We start from the raw sequence: 23,513 nt of genomic DNA on the forward strand, positions 1-23,513 counted from the left end.
AGACACTCACGACTCAATAGAAAACTATAGTGTGTGCAACTTTAAAATTGTGTGGATCTGAAAAATCTAAATCAAATTGATACTGTGAGAAGCAGGGGTCCCATTATTTTAAGGTGGCGGTAACGGTTATAATCCTTTACGACTTTTCCACAAATTGCAGCATTTGTCTAAGTACAATGAGAACTGAATAGCAAACTACATATTAAGCCTTGTATTGTTATAGCTGAAAAGAAGAAATTTTTTGCATATTTTTGTTAAGATTTATTTAGAGAAAAATTAAAAAAAAACTATTCCAACGTGAAAGTTTGTTGTATGCTCGAAATAACAAACTATTTCATGTGATTAAGTTAAAAACTGTTTTTCAAAATATATGCACATTTTAATTTACTTATAGTAAAAATTTCAAGTATTTTAATCCAACAATTAATTCCATATGAGAAAAAATGTCATACTCGATTGTTAACATTTGTACAAAATGACAAAAAAACAAGTAAAAGCGTGCTAAGTTCGGCCGGGCCGAATCTTTTTTACCCTCCACCATGGAACGCATTTGTCGAGTTCTTTTCCCGGCATCTCTTCTTAGGCAAAAAAGGATATAAGAAAAGATTTGCTCTGCTATTAGAGCGATAAAAAGATATAGTCCGGTTTGGACCACAATTATATTATATGTTGGAGACCTGTGTAAAATGTCAGCCAATTCGAATAAGAATTGCGCCCTTTGGGGGCTCAAGAAGTAAAATAGAGAGATCGATTAATATGGGAGCTGTATCGGGCTATAGACAGATTCTCACCATAATAAACACGTATGTTGTTGGTCATGAGAGGATCTGACGTACAAAATTTCAGGCAAATCGGATAATAATTGCGACCTCTAGAGGCTCAAGAAGTCAATATCCCAGATCGGTTTATATGGCAGGTATATCAGGTTATGAACCGATTTGAACCTTATTTGACACAGTTGTTGAAAGTAAAAATAAAATACGTCATGTAAAATTTCAGCCAAATCGGATAGGAATTGCACCCTCTAGAAGCTCAAGAAGTCAAGACCCAAGATCGGTTAATATGACAGCTATATCGGGTTATGGACCGATTTGAACCATACTTGGCGCAGTTGTTGGATACCATAACAGAGCACGTCGTGCAAAATATCATTCCAATCGAATCAGAATTGCGCACTCTAGAGGCTAAAGAAGTCAAGAACCAAGATCGGTTTATATGGCAGCTATATCGAGTTATTGCCCGATTTTAAACGTACTTGGCACAGTTGTTATATATCATAACAAAACACGTCGTGCAAAATTTCATTCAAATCGGATAAGAATTGCGCACTCTAGAGGCTCAAGAAGTCAAGACCTAAGATCGGTTTATATGAAATTTTGCTCAAATACTTCTTATTACTGTAGGTCGGTTGGTGTTGTAAATGGCCCATATCGGTCCATGTTTTGATATAGCTGCCATATAAACCGATCTTGGGTCTTGACTTCTTGAGCCTCTAGAGGTCGCAATTCTTATCCGATTAGAATGATATTTTGCACGACGTGTTCTGTTATGGTATCCAACAACTGTGCCAAGTATGGTTCAAATCGGTCCCGATATAGCTGTCATATAAACCGATCTTGGGTCTTGACTTCTTGAGTCTGTAGGGTGCGCAATTCTTATCCGATTTGAATGAATTGCACGAAGTATTTTGTTATGATGTCCAACAACTGTGCCAAGTATGGTTCAAATCAGTTCATAACCTGATATAGCTGTCATATAAACAGATCTTGGATCTTGACTTCTTGAGCCTCTAGAGGTCGTAATTCTTATCCGATTGGAATGAAATTTCGCACGACGTGTTTTGTTATGATGTCCAACAACAGTGCCAAGTATGGTTCAAATCGGTTCATAACCTGATATAGCTGCCATATAAACCGATCTTGGGTCTTAACTTCTTGAGTCTCTAGAATGCGCAATTCTTATCTAATTTGAATGAATTTTGCACGAAGTATTTTGTTATGATGTTATGTATGTATGGTTCAAATCGGTTCATAACCTGATATAGCTGTCATATAAACAGATCTGGGGACATGATTTCTTGAGCTTCTAGAGGGCGCAATTCCTATCCGATTTGGCTGAAATTTTGCATGACGTATTTTGTTTTAACTTTCAACAAATCGGTTCATAATCTGATATTGCTGCCATATAAACCAATCAGGGATCTTGACTTCTTGAGCCTCTAGAGGTCGCAATTATTATCCGATTTGCCTGAAATTTTGTACGACGGATCCTCTCTTGACCATCAACATACGTGTTTATTATGGTCTGAATCGGTCTATAGCCCGATACAGCTCCCATATTATTCGATCTCTCTATTTTACTTCTTGAGCCCCCAAGATCGCAATTCTTATTCGAATTGGCTGACATTTTACACAAGTCTCCAACATATAATTTAATTGTGGTTCAAACTGGACCCTATCTTGATATCGCTCTAATAGCAGAGCAAATCTTTTTATCCTCTTGACTAAGAAGAGATACCGGTATAAGAACTCGACAAATGCGACCCATGGTGGAGGGTATATAAGATTCGAACTTAGCACGCTTTTACTTGTTTAATGTTAAGTTGTCCAAAAATTGTTTTTGTTTTTTCTTTTGTTTTCATGCCAGATAGTCACGGTGTTGACTAAAATCTGCTCGGAAATATCAAGGGCTTTTAAATTCATAGAAAAACTTAAAGGGGATAACAATATGTTTATGTAAACAAATATATAAATACGATTGGAAAGTGAATTGCAAGTTCATTCACCATAGTTTGATTGTCGCCATTTTTAGTATTTCTCTTCATTTTACAAAGATAAATTATATACAAATGTCCAATAAAATAAAATTAACTCATTAATCAAAGCAGAAAAGGGCATTTTAAATGTTGGGGTTATGAAATTTTACATGGAAATCGCAGCAGCCTTATTTCCAAATCGAGTGGATTGCTTTTCCTTAAAAATACAATGTCCTTTTATTAAGTTGCAGCAAAATTTAATCCATTTGTATTTTTGTATTGGATCAAGGGAATAATATCGTAAATGTAAGTCTGCATATCCTCGAGCTTCCAATGCAAAAAACCTTGATTGTAGTATTAATTTCTTTGTGTTAAGGATTCATGCAATTTTTGTTTTAAAACGCCGTGTACTTGGTTTACATAAACGCTTAGTATTTTGTGCTACGACTCTATCCTTGTTTATAAGTTGGATACCTTTGGCTCGAATTTATTACCAAAATCCTAAAAATTAAAAACAAAATTTTGTAAGTTTGGGTAAACTTTTTTTGAGTGTGGTGAGTATTATTAATTAATTTTTTAATGTTTTCCCAGGGATTGGCAGTATCCATATGGATCTTAGTTATAGATGGAATGTTTGGAATAAAGTTTTTTCGATGTGTGCTCCACGTCTTAATTGCAAATTGCAAATTTTGCCCATGAACATTCCACTAGGGAACAGAGGCAAACTTCTCACATATCAATGAGTGCAGTCCGATTCAAGTTTAAGTTCAATGATAAGGGGCCGCCTTTTTATAGCCGAGTCCGAACGGCGTGCCGCAGTGCAAAACCTTTTTGAAGAGAAGTTTTACATGGCATAGTATCTCACAAACGTTGCCAGCATGGTCTCGCCAGGATTCGATCCGGCCGAACTTAACGCCTATTTACTTGTTAGTTTTATCAAATGGGGTGCATCGACTAACACTAAAACTTTAAGATCCAACTTAAATGGATTGACGAACCAGGGCTGATCTGAAAATTAAAGTTATTTAAGAAATAATATAGAAATATTTATTCTAAACTTATTAAAAAAAAAATACCTGTAGTAACGCCAAATTGTTCCCACAAGGAACTACATATGTATTTGCTATTCCCACGATATATCGTGGGCCCAAGTTCTTGGATTATAGCGTATAAAATAGTTTTGGTCATTTTACAATCGTAATCGTCAAAATACTGGTTGCTTCCAGTTGGACATAGCAAGCAGGGTTTCCGATGTCGTCGCCTGTAGCATCATACTCGTAAGTTTCAGTAACTTTCATCTCATCGTAGTCAATAACACATGGTTTATCTTCATGTGTCAAGTCAGTGTTGTACTTCATGAGGTCGATGGATGCTGTAATGATGACGTCGTTAATCGGAACTTTCCGACTCCATCTTTGTAGAGCAGAAAGGGATTGTAGAGAAAATTCTTTTTTTTTACAAACGATTTTACGACCTTTTCCCCGCTGCGTGAAGGCAAATTGCTTGGGAGATATCTTCAGAATTCCACTGGACGCTTCAAGGAAATTCTTTTGCGGATCTGGCCTTCTGTATACACCGAACGCATGCAATTTACAATTTTACTTTACTCAAACTTAAAGATTTTATCCTGTGCAACTTATAAATGATAGCATCCTAGCATAAAAGATGTAGTGTAGATATTAACCTTAAAACAAAGAAATGAATACTAAAATCAAGGTTTCTTTGCATTTGAAACGCAAAGATGTGAGTCCCGTAATTCAATACAAAAATAGAAATGGATTAAAGTTTGCTGCAACTTAATAAACGGACATTGCATTTTTAAGGAAAAGAAATCCACATCCTTAAATGAAAACCACTCTGTTTGAAAATAAGGCTGCTGCGATTTCTAGGTAAAAATTTTAAATGCCTTTTTCTGCTTTGATTAATGTGTTTATTTTATTGGACAGTTGTATAAATGTTTTCTTTGTAAAAAAACAGGAAAATGAAAAACAGCAATATACATATATTCTTATTCATACTAAGAGAACTTTCCAATCGCAATTATAGATTTATTTATTTATTTGTTTTTTATACCCACCACCGAAGGATGGGGGTATATTCATTTTGTCATTCCGTTTGCAACACATCGAAATATCCATTTCCGACCCTATAAAATATATATTCTTGATCAGCGTAAAAATCTAAGGCGATCTAGACATGTCCGTCCATCTGTCGGTCTGTCTGTTGAAATCACGCTACAGTCTTTAAAAATAGAGATATTGAGCTGAAACTTTGCACAGATTCTTTTTTTGTCCATAAGCAGGTTAAGTTCGAAGATGGGCTATATCGGACTATATCTTGATATAGCCCCCATATAGACCGATCCGCCGATTTAGGGTCTTAGGTCCATAAAAGCCACATTTATTAACCGATTTTGCTGAAATTTGGGACAGTGAGTTGTGTTAGGCTCTTCGACATCCTTCGTCAATTTGGCTCAGATCGGTACAGATTTGGATATAGCTGCCATATAGACCGATCCTCCGATTTAAGGTCTAAGGCCCATAAAAGCCACATTTATTATCCGATTTCGCTGAAATTTGGGACAGTGAGTTGTGTTAGGCCCTTCGAAATCCTTCGTTAAATTGGCCCAGATCGGTTCAGATTTGGATATAGCTGCCATATAGACCGATCCTCCGGTTTAGGGTCTTAGGCCCACAAAAGCCACATTTATTATCCGATTTTGATGAAATTCGGGACAGTGAATTGTGTAAGGCCCATCGACATCCTTCGTTAATTTGGCTCAGATCGGTTCAGATTTGGATTTAGCTGCCATATAGATCGATCCTCCGATTTATGGTGTTAGGCCCATAAAAGCCACATTTATTGTCCGATTTTGCTGAAATTTGGGACAGTGAGTTGTGTTAGGCCCTTCGACATATTCTTCAATTTGGTCCATATCGGTTCAGATTTGGATATAGCTGCCATATGGACCGATTTCTTGATTTATGGTTTTGGGCCCATAAAATTCTCATTTATTATCCGATGTCGCAGAAATTTGGGACAGTGTGTTAAGTTAAGCCCCTTGACATACTTCTGCAATATCGCACAGATCGGTCCAGATTTGGATATAGCTGCCATATAGACCGATATCTAGGTTTTAGGTTTTGGGGCCATAAAAGACGCATTTATTGTCCGATGTCGCTGAAATTTGAGACAGTGAGTTTGGCTAGGCTCTTCGACGTCCTTCTTCAATTTTGCCCAGATCAGTCCAGATTTGAATATAGCTGCCATATAGACCGATCTCTCGATTTAAGGTTTTGGGCCCATAAAAGAGGCATTTATTGTCCGATTTCGCCAAAATTTAGGACAGTGCTTTGTGTTAGGCTCTTCGACATTTTTATGCAACTTGGCCCAAATCGGTCCAGATTTGGATATAGCTGCCATGTAGACCGATATCTCTATTTAAAGTCTTGGCCCCATAAAAGGCGAATTTATAATCCGATTTCACTGAAATTTGACACAGTGACTTATATTAGGCATTTCGACATCCGTGTCGTATATAGTTCAGATCGATTTATTTTTAGATATAGCTAGTGTACTTATTAGTATTTGGTCCAAATCGGAACATATTTTGATGAAACTGAATTGGGACATAAGGTATGAAATTTTCACCGAATTTTGATGAAAGGTGGTTTACATATATACCCAGGGTGGTGGGTATCCAAAGTTCGGCCCGGCCGAACTTAACGCCTTTTTACTTGTTTTTATTGACATAAACATAATGCTACATATGTTAAGGATGAATTAATATTTTAAATATTCTTATCCCCTTCAAGTTTTTCTTGTGATTTTAAAAATCTATTGTAATTTCCGAGTTGAATTTTGTCACCTAGAATTTGTTGGCATAACTCAACACTAGAAAGAGGAAATTCTTTTTTTTTGCACGTATTTTGTCTAGCTTGTGTCAAAATGCATAATGTCATGCGAAGATGAAAAACTTATTGAATTTAAATTTGATGTTTTTATTAATACCGAAAAAATCAAAAAAAGAAATATTAATGAAAAAAAATATATAAAATATGAAAAACTCTTACCGGCCATTTTGAGAGATTTAGATTTTTAGTATTAAATTATTTAAATAAAGTGAAACGTTTCACGATAAAATGCGGTATAATAATAATAAATTTAATTTTCAGATCAGCCCTGGTTCGTGAATCAAGTTAAGTTGGATCTAAAATTCGTTGTGTTTGTCGATGTACCCCATTTGATAAAACTAATTAGAAACCACTTTTTAGACAAGTTATTAAGACGTGGAACACACATCGAGAAAACTTTATTCCAAAGTTTGCTGCAACGTAATAAAAAGACATTATATTTTAAAGGAAAAACAATCCACTCGATTTGAAAATAAGGCAGCTGCGATTTCTATGTAAAATTTCATAACCTCAACATTCAAAATGCCTTTTTCTGCTTTGATTATTTTTTAGTTTTTAAACCCTCCACCATAGGATGGGTGTATACTATTGTACTTTCGTCATTCTGTTTGTAACTACTCGAAATATTCGTCAGAGACCCCATAAATTACATATATTCTTGATCGTCGTGAAATTTTATGTCGATCTAGCCATGTCCGTCCGCCCTTCTGTCTGTCGAAAGGACGCTAACTATCGAAGGAGTAAAGCTAGCCGCTTGAAATTTTACACAAATACTTCTTATTAGTGTAGGTCGGTTGGGATTGTAAATGGGCCATATCAGTCCATGTTTCGATATATCGGCCATATAAACCGATCTTGGGTCTTGACTTCTTGAATCAAATCGGTTCATAATATGGTATAGCTGTCATAGAAACCGATCTCCAATAACTGTGTTAAGTATGATTCAAATCGGTTCATAATCTGGTATAGCTGTCATATAAGCCGATCTGGGATTTTGACTTCTTGAGCCTCTAGAGGGCGCAGGACGGATGGATGGATGGACGGACAGACGGACGGACATGGCTAGATTGACTTAAAATGACATGACGATCAAGAATATTTATTCTTTAAGGGGTCTCAGACGCATATTTCGCGGTGTTACAAACAGAATGACGATATTAGTATACCCCCATCCTATGGTGGAGGGTATAAAAACAATTTGTAGACAACTTAGCACTAACGTGCTAAGTTCGACCGGGCCGAATCTAATATACCCTCCACCATGGATCGCATTTGTCGAGTTATTTTCCCGGCATCCCTTCTTAGGCAAAAAAGGATAAAAGAAAAGATTTGCTCTGCTATTAGAGCGATATCAAGATATAGTCCGGTTCGAACCACAATTAAATTATATGTTGGAGACCTGTGTAAAATGTCTGCCAATTCGAATAAGAATTGCGCTCTTTGGGGGCTCAAGAAGTACAATAGAGAGATCGATTTATATGGGAGCTGTATCAGGCTATAAACCGATTCAAACCATAATAAATACGTATGTTGATGGTCATGAGAGGATCCGTCGCACAAAATTTCAGGCAAATCGGATAATAATTGCGACCTCTAGAGGCTCAAGAAGTCAAGATCCCTGATCGGTTTATATGGCAGATATATCAGGTTATGAACCGATTTAAACCTTATTTAGCACAGTTGTTTAAAGTCATAAAAATACGTCATGCAAAATTTCAGCGAAATCTGATAGGTATTGCGCCCTCTAGAAGCTCAAGAAATCAAGTCCCCAGATCCGTTTATATGACAGCTATATCAGGTTATGCACCGATTTGAACCATACTTGACACAGTTGTTGGATATCATACCAAAATACTTCGTGCAAACTTTCATCCCAATCGGATAAGAATTCCGCACTCTAGAGGCGCAAGAAGTCAAGACCCAAGATCGGTTTATATGGCAGCTATAACAAAACATTGACCGATATGGCCCGACCTACACTAATAAAAAGTATTTGAGCAAAATTTCAAGCAGCTAGCTTAACTACTTCGGAAGTTAGCGTGCTTTCGACTGACAGACGGACGGACGGACATGGCTAGATCGACATAAAATGTCGCAACGATCAAGAATATATATAATTTATGGAGTCTTAGACGAATATTTCGAGTAGTTACAAACAGAATGACGAAATTAGTATACCCCCCATCCTATGGTGGAGGGTATAAAAACAACATAAAAAAAATATAAACAAAGTTAAGTTTTGTTGTATATGTTGTTTCTTTATATTTCTTAAATTAGAAAACAAAACAAAAATACAATTTTGCTTTTTCTTTTTTGTTCTAACGGTACTTTTGTCTCATAAGAAGAAATTATGACAACCAAAAAGACTGCGTTCACTTTGTTTACTTCGAAAGTGCCGTTACTTTTTATGATGCTTGTTCTTTTTTAAAAAATTAATAAATTTCGAAACATGGAAAATAGAGGAAAGGAAATATGCATATCTGAAAAAAAAATAATTATTAAATTGTGGAAAGAAGGACAAAGCTTTAGAAATATTGATGGAACAGTTGGAAGAACGTATTTTTCTGCCCAGCGCGTAATAATTACAATGAAACCGGCATTACAATTTCAAAGCCTCGGCCTGGGCATCCAAAAAAAATATCCGTTAGAGAAGAGCGCAAAGTGATTAATATGGCAAGCAACAACCCTCGTATAACATCAACCAAAATTGTTGATGTTTAAAAAAAACATCTGTGCCGAAAGTGCCAGAAAAATATTACATAGAGCTGGATTTCATGGAAGAGTTGCTCAATGAAAGTCGTATATTTCAGTCATAAACAGACAAAAGCGGATTGCATTCGCTAATACTTTCATCAATAAGCCTCCTGAATTCTGGAAACAAATTATTTTTTCCGACGAGAGCAAATTCGGTATTTTTGGCATTAAAGGCCAACAAATAGTGTGGCGCAAGTCCGGGACTGAGCTGGAAAAACAAAATTTAGTTGGAACGGTGAAGCACGGTGGTGGTGGAGTTATGGTGTGGGAGTGTATGGCTGCTAGTGGAGTGGGTCAATTATAATTTATTGAGTCCAAAATGAATAAATGGGGTTATCTCAATATTTTGAAAAAAAAAAATTAAAACCAAGTGCTGCTAAACTAGGGTTAGCAACGACATTTTGGTTCCAACAAGATAACGACCCAAAGCATACATCGCAGGTTGTTAGGCTTTGACTTCTATATAACACTCCAAAGCAGCTTAAAACACCACCCCAATCACCAGATCACAACCCCATTGAGCATCTTTGGAATCTATTGGAGAAAAAAACTCGCCAGCACATTATAACCAGCATGGAGATGTTACGAAGTGTCATGCAGTCAGAATAGGCAAAAATAACATCTGAGGAAACAGAGAAGTTGGTAAACTCCATGCCAAATAGACTAAGTGCAGTCTAAAAACAAGGTGGCTATCCTACCAAATATTAGGATTGTGTTAATATGTTTTTATTTTGTGTTTATATAACTCTTTTGTTTATTTTTAATTACTGAACGCAAACATTGTGGTGCTTATATTTAATTGTTATCATATTTAAATCGCTCTAGAGTGAAAGTGCTTAACCAAACTTAGAATTTTGTTTTTGTTTTTTAATGTTAGGAATATGGAGAAAAAATATATGTAAAAGAGTTGATTTGATTTATTATTTTCCTTGGAATATTTATCTTCGACAATTCTTTTAGTGAAATACCATGCTAACTTGACAAAGAGTTGCCTTTATCTGAATCCCATAAGATCTTTATTGGTCTACGAATTTAAGTTTGGATGTAAGGTGTACTCCATTCTCAAAATACTTCATTTCAGCCCGATATTCTCATGATGTCTGATTGAGTGGTGTTTTCGGGGGAGAGGTGGTCCCCCAGATACTTGGCCCTGAAAAAATATCAGCATCGTGCGCTTTTCTCAAATACAATTTATTTAAACCCCATGTTGCCATTGGTTTTAAGGGGATTTTACAGGATGAGGCGTCACCCAAACGCATGGTCCCAAAATTGGTTATCAAATTCGTTTTCTAATCTCAAATACCTTTCATTTGAGCCACATATTGGCATGGTCGAAAATTTTTTCTCTTTGGTGGTGTTTTATGAAAGGGGTGATGCCCCAAATACATGGTCCTACATTTGGATATCAAATTCGTATTCTACTTCCAAATACCTTTATTTGAGCCCCATATTGCGATGGTCACTAAAAAATTGCTTTTTGTGGGGTATTTTGGGAAAGGGGAAGACCCCCAGAAAATTGGTCCCGAATATGGGTTTCAATTCTTGCTCTACCCCCCAATACCTTTCATTTAAGCTCCACATTGACATGTTCGGTAAATATGCCCGATTTAGGTATGTTTTGGGGGGTGGGGTGGTCCCCCAAAAACTAAGCCCGGAAAATATATCAGCAACGTGCTCTATTCTCATATATCTATATATCATTTATTTAAACCCCATATTGCCATTGCCCTCAAAATTGGATATCAAATTCGTTTTCTAATCTCATTTAAACTCCTTATTGCAAACGTCAGCAAATATGTCCGGTTTGGGGTATTGGCCCTGAAAACTAAGAATATTTAGTTCCTCTCTCTTGAAGACCCAAATTGTCTTGGTGACAATTTGGGGGTTGTTATGGTGGTGCGACGTCCGCTAGACAGTTGGCCCCTAATGTTGATATCAGATACGTGGTCTACTCCCACATACCTTTAATTTGAGCCCCATATTTCCATAGTCGGCAAACATGACCGGCTTGGGGGGTGTTTTGGGGGATGGGCGGCCACTCAGTGAGTTGGCCTTGAAAATATATATCGGATTCGTGTTCCACTTTAAAAACCCTTATATTTGAGCTCCATATTGCAAAAGTCAGCAAATAATTCCTATTTGGGTGGTGTTGTGGGGGTGATGTGGCCCAATAGACATTTTTCCCAAACATTGATATCAGATTCGTGCTTTACTCCCAAAGACCTTTCATCTGAGCCCCATATTGCTATGGTCGTAAATTTTTTCCTTTGGGGGAGGTTTTTGGGAAGAGGCTGCCCCCAAACACTCGGTCCCATATTTGGATATCAGATTCTAATTCTACATTCAAATACCTTTTAGTTAAGACCCATATTCCCATGGTCAGTAAATAAGTCCTGTTTGGGGGATGTTTTGGGGTAGGGGTCCACCCCCCCAGAAACGTGATCCCACATTTGGATATCATATTCGTATTCTACATGAGTCCCATATTGCCATGATCGGTATATGTCCGATTTAGGGGTGTTTTGGGGGTTGGCTGGTGTTGTGGGTGTGGGGTGGCAACATAGACACTTTTCGCGAATATTGATATCAGATTTGTGGTTTACTCCCAAATACCTTTCATTTGAGCCCCATGTGGCCATGGTCGTAAATGTGTCCCCTTTGTGGGAGCTTTTTGGGGAGAGGCGGTTCCCCAAACACTTGGTCTCATATTTGGATATCAGTTTCGTATTCTACTCGCAAATACCTTTCATTTGAGTCTCATATTGCCATGGTCGGTAAATATGTCCGATTTAGGGGTGTTTTGGGGGATGGGGTGGTCCCCCTAGCACTTGGTTCGACAAATGGATATCAGATACGTTTTCTTATCCTAAATACCTTTCATTTGAGTCCCATATTGTCGTGATTGGTGTAAATATATGTTTGGTAGGTTTTAGGGTGGGGCGGCCCCCTAGGTACCCCATCCGAAATTTGGACACAAAATTTTTATTTTTAGGGTACTATATGAGAGCACACAAAATTTCGCTTAAATCGCACCACCCATCTCCGAGATCTGGCGTTTCTGAGAATTAGGGTAAGGGGAAGGGTCCCCCCCCCCCCCCCCCCCCCTTCAGATATCAAAAAATGTAGTACCCTATTTTCACCACGGTCTCATTATGCACCATCTGTAAAAATTTCAAGAAAATCGGTTCAGCCGTTTCTGAGTCAAAAAGGAACACACAAACATATTTACAAACAAACAAACCTACAAACAAACACAAATTGATTTTTATATATAAGATATATGTCTGTATGTACATTACACAGAAATAGATAAGAAAAGAAGTTTGTTGAATCCATTATATGGCTCATTTGCACTTCTTTGCATTGCACATGTGTTAAAGAGGACATAACAGAACGCAGAAATTGACAATAACTAAAAAACAATTTAATTCGAACAATTAAAAATATGTTCAAGATATGCCTTGTTTTCCAACCACTTGCCGTGATACAAAAAATATCGATTTTCCATAACAAAAAAAAAAACAATTAACACCCAATTAACACCAGATTTTTATAAGTCGATGGTTAAATTGAGATCAGTTTTTTTCTATGTAAAGGCTGCTACTATTGTACGTTCTTTTTTGTGGAAAAATTTCCGAAAATCCTTCTTTCGGTGGTTTGACAAGGTTGATTTGTTTGGGTTTCTTTGACCAAAATGTTGCCATTTACTTATACAAATTAATATGGCATTAAACAATTTATCAGCTGCTAACGTCCATGTATACACACAAATTTGAGTGTTTGGGTCGTACTGAAATTTATGTATGTTGTTGTAATTTCAACCAAAACCCACCCCTTCGTAATTAATAAATAACGAAACACAAACAATATAAAAAAGAGACAAATTCAGCTTTTATTTATAACAATAATTAGATTTTGAAGTGTTTTCAATGTTATCATTTAAATAAGCGCCACTTTCCAAAAGCCGTTGTCAACGACTTCACTTCTATCCAAATAATGTTGTTGTAATTGCAGACCAAAAGCACAACACATTCTTTCACAAACCGTTTTATTTCGTACAGATTGATTGAGTTGCTTGTTGTGGAAGAAATATTTATTTTTCTTACGAGTATATTTATTTATATTTAAAAAAAAAACTTTCTTATTTATGCCTCCAAAAACACTTTATTTTTGTCCACTCAGAGTAAAAACATGTGGGCAACATCACTAATACTAACAAGCACTCAGTTACAATTAGAAGTTTGGCGACTGCGTTTATTTTGCATAACAAAATGACTTGTTGCACAGCGACTGTGGTTTTGATCTCAATGGGCGTCCCGAAATGTAAATTTTCCCTAGATGAAAAAACAAGTTATGACGAAACGAACACATTTCGGCAAATTTTTCCGTTTGTTTTTTTATATGGAGTTTCAACGCGAAAACCGAATACAGTACCGGCCTTAAATGAATTATTCCTCTCTCAAAAAAATGGCAACCACAAACAACGACTAGAAATTTGATGTTTCCCTTTGGTTTCATTCTTAAGAGTTGCCTAAAAGAGAAGAAACAGGAATTGGGGAACACAAACTGTAGAAAAACACAAGTAAATTAACAAAAAGAAGCTAACAAGCAAGTTAAAAAGTGTTTTGCAAAACTAATTTGAAGTTTAAAATCAAAAAAAAATTACATAATCGATTGAAAAAAGCTAAATCATATTCGTTGATCATACACAGTTACTTTTGAAATGCTCTCTTCTCTTAATTTTCTTCGTTTATTTTTAATCTTTGTACTTGGTGTCTCTTAAAAGAATCGATGGTTTATCTTTCTCCCTTTAATGTCTGACCAAAATAAAACCACACCAATTATTTCTTAAGAGACTAGATGCTTTAATCACTGTGCTATTTGATTTCTTCAAAATAAATCGAGTAAGTTTGCGCACGTTTTAGCTTTATCAATAGTGCGGGTACCCAAAATTCCGCCCAGCCGAACTTTCCATGTTTTTGTTTGGTTTATTTTTGATCTGTAAACTATTTTAAAGTTCTACCATATAATTGAATTAGTTCTAGTTAGGTTACTCTGAATCTCAACAGTTAATAAATTGAACTGAGAATGTTAAGAATTTTTAAAAATAAATTGTCACCTCAAGCTCACACTTAAGTGCTATTATTAATCTTAAAATAATCAATAATTCATTTTTATTTTTGGCATCTCTTGGTTTTGGAAGGCAGTTAATGACACAGTCAACAACACATTCATAAGAAACAAATTTACATAACACATATTGGTATGTTTCTGAGGCGATTCTTTGCTCAACGACCTGGTTAAGGTTGTCAGTCTTCACCCACTATTCGCTTTATCTTCAACGAATGGGTTCATGCATTATCAATGGAGAAAGAACATTGGCCAATATGGAAAAATAACAATCAAAAAAATTGGCTATTTGTCAAAAAGAATAAAAATATTTTGACGCTTCGCGATGACATCGGCAGTTTACAGAGCTCATATAAAATAATGATTTGAAACTGACCTTAGTCAAGGACTGCTCTTATTAGTTGAGTTTCATTGCTTTTAAAAATATTCTTTAACCTGTTGAGTATATTACCTTAAACCTATAGGCCTCGAAAATATTGTGGCATTGAAAAACGTTTGAACTTGGTGACGATTTAAATGAGGAAGTGAATTGGCTAAATCTTGCGCCTGCAACGATATTATTTTATTTTATTAATATGTTAACAAACTGTGCAATAATTGTTGTGTTTTCTTTTAGGTCTTTATAGTGCAAATCACGATGCCGATGGCTGATCTGCCCGTTCAGACGGTGGCGGCGAAATGCATTCCGACTGAAGAAACAACAATCGCAATCAAATTTGTATGCGTGTGTGTATACGTGTGCTTGCATGAGCGGAGAATATGCGAGAAAGAAGATAACAACAAAGAGAATGCAAACAAAAATCTGGCATCTTAATACCGTCAAACCCGGCCGGCTGTTCACAGTTGTTAGAGTGAGACCACCTTTTTAAATCCTCCTTGCATATGCTTTTGTTATTAACTGTTATCGCCAAATTTTGCACTGAAATTCTATCCAGAATATCTGACTTGCTATCGATACAGAGATCCCGGCACGGAAGAGCTATGAGCACCACACAAGCTGCAACTTTGAGCTCCAATATGTGTGATATTCTTCGTTATCACGAGAAGATACCGGCCGCGTCTACAGTTGGCGGATAGGGGAATGCTTCATACGGAGTACCTGTCACTGCAGTCGCGAACAATCAGCGGAAACAAGTGAAGAGTCACAGGAGAGGCCGGTTGGTACCGGCTCTTGCTTTAATACTGAGTGCCTATGATGCTCGATATGACAAGGCGAGTTATTGCAGCATTAAATAACCAATGCCCATCATATTCCAGCGGCGTTATGTCGTATGGACCGGAACTTGCTTGCACACCTAAAAGAGCTTTACGAGGAGCGCCACCTCCACATACAAATATGGCTACAAAACTACTAAATTTCCCATGACCATTCCATTAAGGAACAGGCGATACTTCTAAACAACAGAGAAATCTTCATCATAAATGTAATGATCGGGTTTCATAACCACAACAACAGAGACATTTTGTCATAAATACAATGCTCGGGTTTCATAACCTTTTATTCATAAATATTATGAAAAGTTTTATTATATTATTGAAAAATCATAAATATTATGAAACAAGTAAGGAAAGGCAAAAGTCGGGCGGTGCCGACTTTATAATACCCTACACCTACCCTATAAACACCAAAGGGGGTGCTACATCTAATTCTGAACCAATTTTGATGGACCTCGGCGGATGTTTCCAGATAGATTATTAAAATTCCTGTAGCAAATTTCGAGCAAAGCAAATATGCTCAAAATGTAATAACTACGGTTGACAAATGACAACAAATTATCCAAAATCTGACGAACAAATACATGGAAGCTATATCTAAATCTGAACCGATTTCGACCAAATTTTATGGATATTGTGGAATTCGTCGAGAAAAGCGTTGTACAAAATTTTGGGAAGATTGGTAAGAAAATGCGGTTGCAGTGGGTCTACGAGTGAAAATCGGGCGATATATATATATATATATATATATATATATATATATATATATATGAGAGCTATATCTAGATCTGAAACGATTTCTATGAAATTTACTAGTTTGGTTAAAAAGAGGGCGCAGATGTTAATCCGCCCCATGCCACTATGGACATACACCTAAGCCAGTGATCGGCTTGTTGTGCGCTCTAAAAACTATAAAGTAACCTCTAAAAAGAAAATTTTAAGTTTGGAATTCCGTGCTACTTACAAAATCCTTCATTGTTTTCAATGCCACTCCCCTAAGTTGGCTCATGTCTGATATTATGTGTCCACCTAAGTACCGGAATCAATTGGACGCGAAAGCCGGTCAATGACAAATTCACTAGTAATATCATAAAAAAATCCTTCCTGCCAAATTTCGAGAGAATCGGTTAAAAATTACCATTTTATTGCTGTATTACTGCAAATCGGACGAATATATATATGGAAGCTATATCCAAATCTGAACCGATTTCTATAATATTTATTTTTAATATCGAGAGTCATAAAAAACTCCTTCCTCTCAAATTGCGAGAGAATCGGTTAACAAATGACCATTTTATTGATGTATTACTGCAAATCGGACGAACATATATATGGAAGCTTTATCCATTATGGTCTTATAAAGTTGCTATTTACGGGCAATTTTGGGAAAGGGGTAGACACCCAGAAAATTGGTCCCGAAAATGGGTATCAATTCTTGTTCTACCCCCCAATACCATTCATTTAAGCTCCATATTGACATCGTCGGTAAATATGACCGATTTAGGGGTGTTTTGGGGATTGGGTTGGCCCCCCAAGCACTATGTCCGGATAATATATCAGCATTCTCATATATCTATATTTTATTTATTTGAACTCCATTTTGCCATTGGTCTCAAAATTGGATATCAAATTCGTTTTCTAATCTCATTTAAACTCCTTATTGCAAAAGTCAGCAAATATGTCCGGTTTGGGGTATTGGCCCTAAAAACTATGAATATTTAGTTCCACTCTCTTTAAGACCCAAATTGTCTTGGTGAAAAATACTTCTATTTGGGGGTTGTTATGGTGGTGGGACGTCCGCTAGAGAGTTTGCCCCCTAATGTTGATATAAGATACGTGGTCTACTCCCACATACCTTTAATTTGAGCCCCATATTTCCATAGTCGGCAAACATGACCGGCTTGGGGGGTGTTTTGGGGGATGGGCGGCCACTTAGTGAGTTGGCCTTGAAAAAATATTGGGTTTCCCAAAAAGTAATTTCGGATTTTTCATATAGACGGCGTTGACAAATTTTTTCACAGCTTGTGACTCTGTAATTGCATTCTTTCTTCTGTCAGTTATCAGCTGTTACTTTTAGCTTGCTTTAGAAAAAAAGTGTAAAAAAGTATATTTGATTAAAGTTCATTCTAAGTTTTATTAAAAATGTATGTACTTTCTTTTTACTTTTTGGGCAACCCAATATATCGGATTCATGTTCCACTTTAAAACCCCTCTTATTTGAGCCTCATATTGCAATAGTCAGAAACTACTTACTATTTGGGTGGTGTTGTGGGGGTGGCGGGGCCCCATAGACACTTTTCCCGAATATTGATATCAAAGTCGTGCTTTACTCCCAAAGACCTTTTATTTGAGCCCCATATTGCAATTGTCGTAAATTTGTCCCTTTTGGGGGATGTTTTTGGTGAGAGGCGGCCCCCCAAACACTCGGTCCCATACTTGGATATCAGATTCGTATTCTACATTCAAATACCTTTTATTTAAGCCCCATATTCCCATGGTCAGTAAATAAGTCCAGTTTGGGTGGTGTTTTGGGGAAGGGGTGGACCCCAGAAACGTGGTCCCACATTTGGATATCAGATTCGTATTCTACTCGCAAATACCTTTCATTTGAGTCCCATATTGCCATGGTCGGTAAATATGTCCGATTTAGGGGTGTTTTGGGGCTTGGGGTGGTCCCCCTAGCACTTGGTCCGACTTGGATATGAGATACGTTAACTTATCCTAACTACCTTTCATTTGAGTCCCATATTGTCGTGATTCGTCTAAATATATGTTTGGTAGGTTTTAGGGTGGGGCAGCCCCCCTAGGTACCCTATCCGAAATTTGTATACCAAATTTTTATTTTTAGGGAACTATATGAGAGCACACAAGATCTGGCGTTTCTGAAAATAAGGGTAAGGGGGAGGGTCAGCCCCCCCTTCAGATATCAAAAAATGTAGTATCCTATTTTCACCACGGGGTCATTATGCACCATCTGTGAAAATTTCAAGAAAATCGGTTCAGCCGTTTCTGAGTCTATAAGGAACACACAAACATACAAACAAACACAAATTTATTTTTATATATCAAAAGAAGATTACTGCAATTCGGACGAACATATATATGGAAGCTATATCCAAATCTGAACCGATTTTTTCCAATTTTAACAGGCTTCGTCTTTAGGCCGAAAAACATGCCCATACAAAATTTGACGACAAAGACGATCGGATGAAAATTGCGACCTGTAGTTTGTACACAAATTAATCTGGACAGACGGACAGGCAGACGGACATAGTTATATCGAATCAGAAAGTGATTCCAAGTCGATCGGTATACTTATCAATGGGTTTATCTCTCTTCCTTTTGGGTGTTACAAACAAATGCACTAAGTTAAAGTACCCTGTACTACAGTAGTGATGATGAAAAAAAACTAAGAATCATAGATGTTAAGACAATGTTCATAAGTTCATAATTTTTCATATTATTATTTGTCTTTGGATTTATTTCCAGCTTAGACCAATTGGTCAGGATTCACCAATCAATATTCAGTGAATCCTGCCAATTGGTGTTTTTTGTTTTCTTTTCATTTCGAATAGAAAAGCAAAACAACAAAAACACTTGATGAAGCCAAGGAAGCTGAAAATAAATTCAACAACAAATGGAAAAACTAGAAAATAAAAATTCGACAAATAAGTAGTAAAAGACAATAAGTCATATGCGGTGGAAGAGACTAGCTAGTTTGAAGGGTGTCAAACTTGTGTTGGTGTAGTGCTTACATCGTAAACACGTCTCCGCGGTATATTCAATACAAGTACGACCTACCCATGTATAAGGGTCGTAGCCAGGGGGGGGCCTTCGGGCCTGAGGCAGCAATATCCACATATGATCTTATCTGCACGATATTAGGGGAGGATATGTAGTGGTTTAACATAGCTCACTGCACCAAATTTCAGTAAAATCGGGTAATAAATAGGCCAGTTATTGAAGAGAGTCCTCTAACCTGGAGTTCTTTCTATGTTGGGGAAACCCCCAAAAATGAACGATGTAAACCATATTTGCAAAGATGTCAAAGAGCAAAACACATCTCACTGTGTCAAATTTAAGAGAAATCGTACAATAAACTAGATTTTTATGGGCCTTAGTTCTTAAATCTAGGAATCGAACTATTTGATAACTTAAGATACAATCCGATCTAGACCATACTCCACGCGTAAATTGGGGATATTAACACCACTCACTGTCCCAAATTTTAGCTAAATATCTCAGTTTTTGAAGGCTGTAGCGTGATTGCAACAGATGGACGGGGGTCGAATCCAACATATTAATATAAAGGTAGTGGCAGTTACCGAACAACAAAATATTGAGTGCACTATCTGCCAAAATCAGTGATTAGCGGAACTCTGATTTTGAGTATGTTTCTAGTTCGCGTCATTTTTCGTTGCTGTGTGTATGGATCTTAACTATAATATATATACACACATAGCCAAAACTCGTTGACAGCTTATGCACTTCGCGAAAAAAAAGTGTACTCAGCTGTTTACAATACCTCAAAGTGTACTCAGCTGTTTACAATATACAATGTATCCTATGGCGGTGGGTATGGAATGCAATTTCGCTAAAAGTCTACCAAATTCGAAATAGGCCGTCCATCCAACCAAACCCTTAAAATTTAAAGTAAATCCTACCAATTTTGGTAGAAGAAGCCCAAAACAGCAACGCTGATAGGAAAGAAAAAAAACGCCACGGCTAGAGTCAGAGTCTAGCGCAGCGAGGCCCAGCCCCTGACGGTAGCGTTGACGGCAAGAAATTATAATTTATTCTATTTTGACAGCGTCGCTCTCAATGTTCTCTTCTCTCAGCACATTTCTCTCTGCAAATGTTGCCATATTTTCATGAAAATTTTTTTTCAGAGTATTTTACTTAAAATATGGAACCCTTACATGAAAATACTTACATATTTACAAAATTGCACATGTTTGTATTTAAAATTTTTAAAAAATATACAATATTTTTTAAGTGATAAAATTGCAATACAGTTTAAATGCTTTTTCGTGTACTTCGAAGTTATTAAAAAGTGTAAAAACTGTAAGTTTTTAAAGTTGCAGTTCCTAACTTCCCTATTTTCTTTATCTGATCGGGTTTACATGGCTTTGGGGTAATTGATATCGTCCACTTTGCCTTATCTCCATTTACTGCCAAGATATATGCATTTACAGGTAGTGGCAGTTGCCCAACAACAAAATATTGAGTGCACTTACAGTCAAAATCAGTGATTAGTACAATTCTGATTTTGCGTATGTTACTAGTCATCGTTTGGGTGTCTTCTGGTTCTTAACAATAACACACACACACAACCAAAACTCGCTGACAGATAGTGCACTTCCCCAGAAAAAATTTTACTCAACTGTCTACGGTACAATACCTGGTAATTATGTCATGGCCAAACCCACCCACAAGTCGTTTGCAGTGCAAAATAAAGTGAAAACGAGTAGTTTACTTATCTGAACCCCTTATTAATATCCAAAATTTTCAAACCAATCTGTATATCCAAACGACTTATCAAGCCAACTTGATGCTGGACGATAAATCGTTTCACACATTGTCGCATAGCGACAATTCGTATGAACGTAACGTATAAATTTATTAATTTTTCGTTTCTATTGTATCGATAAAAATTTTTAATTTCTTTCTTATATCGATATATATAAATTATCGATTTAATATCGATGGTAGTCGGTACTCTTCTTATTGATAATGAGTATTTCCGAAAATTTTCTTAATAATAAGATAAAAAACGAAATGTGTTAAATTTGCAAAGTTATGCGCTCTTCCCTTTCTGGCAGATTTGCAGTTGCTATCGTACAATGCATTATATATTATTAGAATGTTAAGAACGTCAAAAATTAAGTGATAATTGCTGTAATTCCCTAGTAAAACTAAGTGTTTTTGAAATCAACCAAAAAAAGCGAAACGCAAGAGTTGTGTGAACAAAAAAAAAACAACCACAGAAACCAAACAAAAATCAATATTTTGCGAAAGAAAGGAATAAACAATTTTTAATGGAGTTTATTTTTGAACAGTTTATTTTATGCTTGAATAAATAACTAAATTCATCTCACAAGTGAAGTGATAAAATAAAGTCAGTACGCAAAGAAAACAAGATTAGACAAAAAAACATATTTTACTAGATTGATGGATTAAAAATACTCTAAGCATACAGCTGGTTTGTTGTTGTTATTGTAGTTGTCGTGACGATATACACTCAGCAGAGTTAACTTCGACGCGCTTTAGTATTACTCCAATAAGAATTGGTTATTTGGCCGTACGCTGCAAACGGAATCCATTGGTTGTTGTTGCTGTTTTGTAGTTTTTGAACCGTTTCCGTTCAAAAGCCTATAAAGGCAAGCAGTACGATTTGGTCGAGGTGAGTTTTGTTTTTATCTAATAACTCTGTTAACATGTTCTATGGCCTCTTCTATTTTTCAACAGTTTCCCCGTTTCGTCACCAGCCACTCACAATTTAAAGTCTACTACTCAATTTGTGTTTTCTTTGTTTTTGTAGCGCTAAACGACTACACTGTATTGCGAGGTACAGCACAATTCGCATTGTTTATTTTTGAATTTGCCACTATGTGCTGACTTATTTTATTGCCTCTGCCTGCTACAGCGTGCATGAAGTTATAGTCGGGTGGTATCTTAGTTCAAATCTACAAGAACACTTTTTTATTGTACGCTTTTGTTGTTGGTTGGTGGTTCCCTGCCTTACGGTGCTTATGACCCCTTTGATCACATGTTCAATGCTCTGCGAAGGAATGTTTTTCCATTTCCTCTTTGTTGTGTTTTTCGTAATGATTGCGTACCACCGGCATTTATAATATGTACACAATATGAATATGTTTGTATGACCAATGACAAGATCCAATTGCAGTGTTGAAAATTACTAAACAAAAATAATTGCAACATTTTTGTCAAAAACTAAACATATTGGTATTTTTAATTTTTTCTAATGAGCATCTCATATTGATGTTAAGCAGGAAGAAGGAATGTTGCGTATATGTACAGCTGTGTTCAAAATAATAGGAGTGCTACCATCTCATATGTTCACTCCAATTTGAGTGATATTCTAAGGGTATTTAGAAGGACATTTAAGAAGTAAAATTACATATAGGCTCATAATAAACATTATATTTTTGATGCCATTGATTGTTTTTTCGTTCGGTCTTTGAATGGGCTTGTTCAAAAAATTAATTAAAACAAGTGAAAACTATGTATAGAAAAGTGGCAGTAAAGCTGTTTCAATTGTAATTAATAGATTTTAAACAATAATTTTTGTAATAGTAAATGTAAAACCAGCATTGCCGTTCAATTTTGAAATAGGTGCACAAAAAGTAGTTTTTTGTAAAAAAAAAAATCCCATCCAAAAGTCGTTTTCCCAAAAAAGTCGCACGTTGAATACTTTAGGTCCTAGCACCATTGTACCTTACACCATTACTGTGATAAAATGTGTAGTTTAACTCAACAATTCCACCTGGTTTGGCGTAGCCATATCCATCTGTCCACATATCCTTTCTGTACTGATAGTCCGTCTGTCGTTTTTATAAAATCATCACGAAATTTTGCACAGATCATTTTTTTTTGTCTTAATGACAAAATCGGCTCAGATTTAGATATGGCTCCCATATATATAGATGGACCGATTTACACTTATAAGGGCGTAATTGCTACAGTTTTAAAGCTATTTGCTCGAAATTGGTATGGAGTGTTGT

The 23,513-nt window shown here is 36.3% G+C and overlaps 2 protein-coding genes across 2 annotated transcripts in view; one reads left to right on the forward strand and one right to left on the reverse strand.

Moving 5' to 3' along the window:
- LOC106095913 (pupal cuticle protein Edg-78E-like) overlaps positions 1-23,513 on the reverse strand; it is a 76,669-nt gene that overhangs the window by 44,213 nt on the left and 8,943 nt on the right. The window lies entirely within an intron of this gene.
- The window catches only part of LOC106095930 (probable protein phosphatase 2C T23F11.1), a 63,754-nt gene continuing 61,743 nt past the window's right edge, over positions 21,503-23,513 (forward strand). Inside the window, exon 1 of the mRNA XM_013263377.2 lies at positions 21,503-22,171. The gene's annotated coding sequence lies outside the window, so the exon portion shown is untranslated. The remainder of the gene's footprint in view (positions 22,172-23,513) is intronic.

Source organism: Stomoxys calcitrans, chromosome 1 (genome assembly GCF_963082655.1).
Source record: "Stomoxys calcitrans chromosome 1, idStoCalc2.1, whole genome shotgun sequence".
Lineage (NCBI taxonomy): Eukaryota > Metazoa > Arthropoda > Insecta > Diptera > Muscidae > Stomoxys > Stomoxys calcitrans.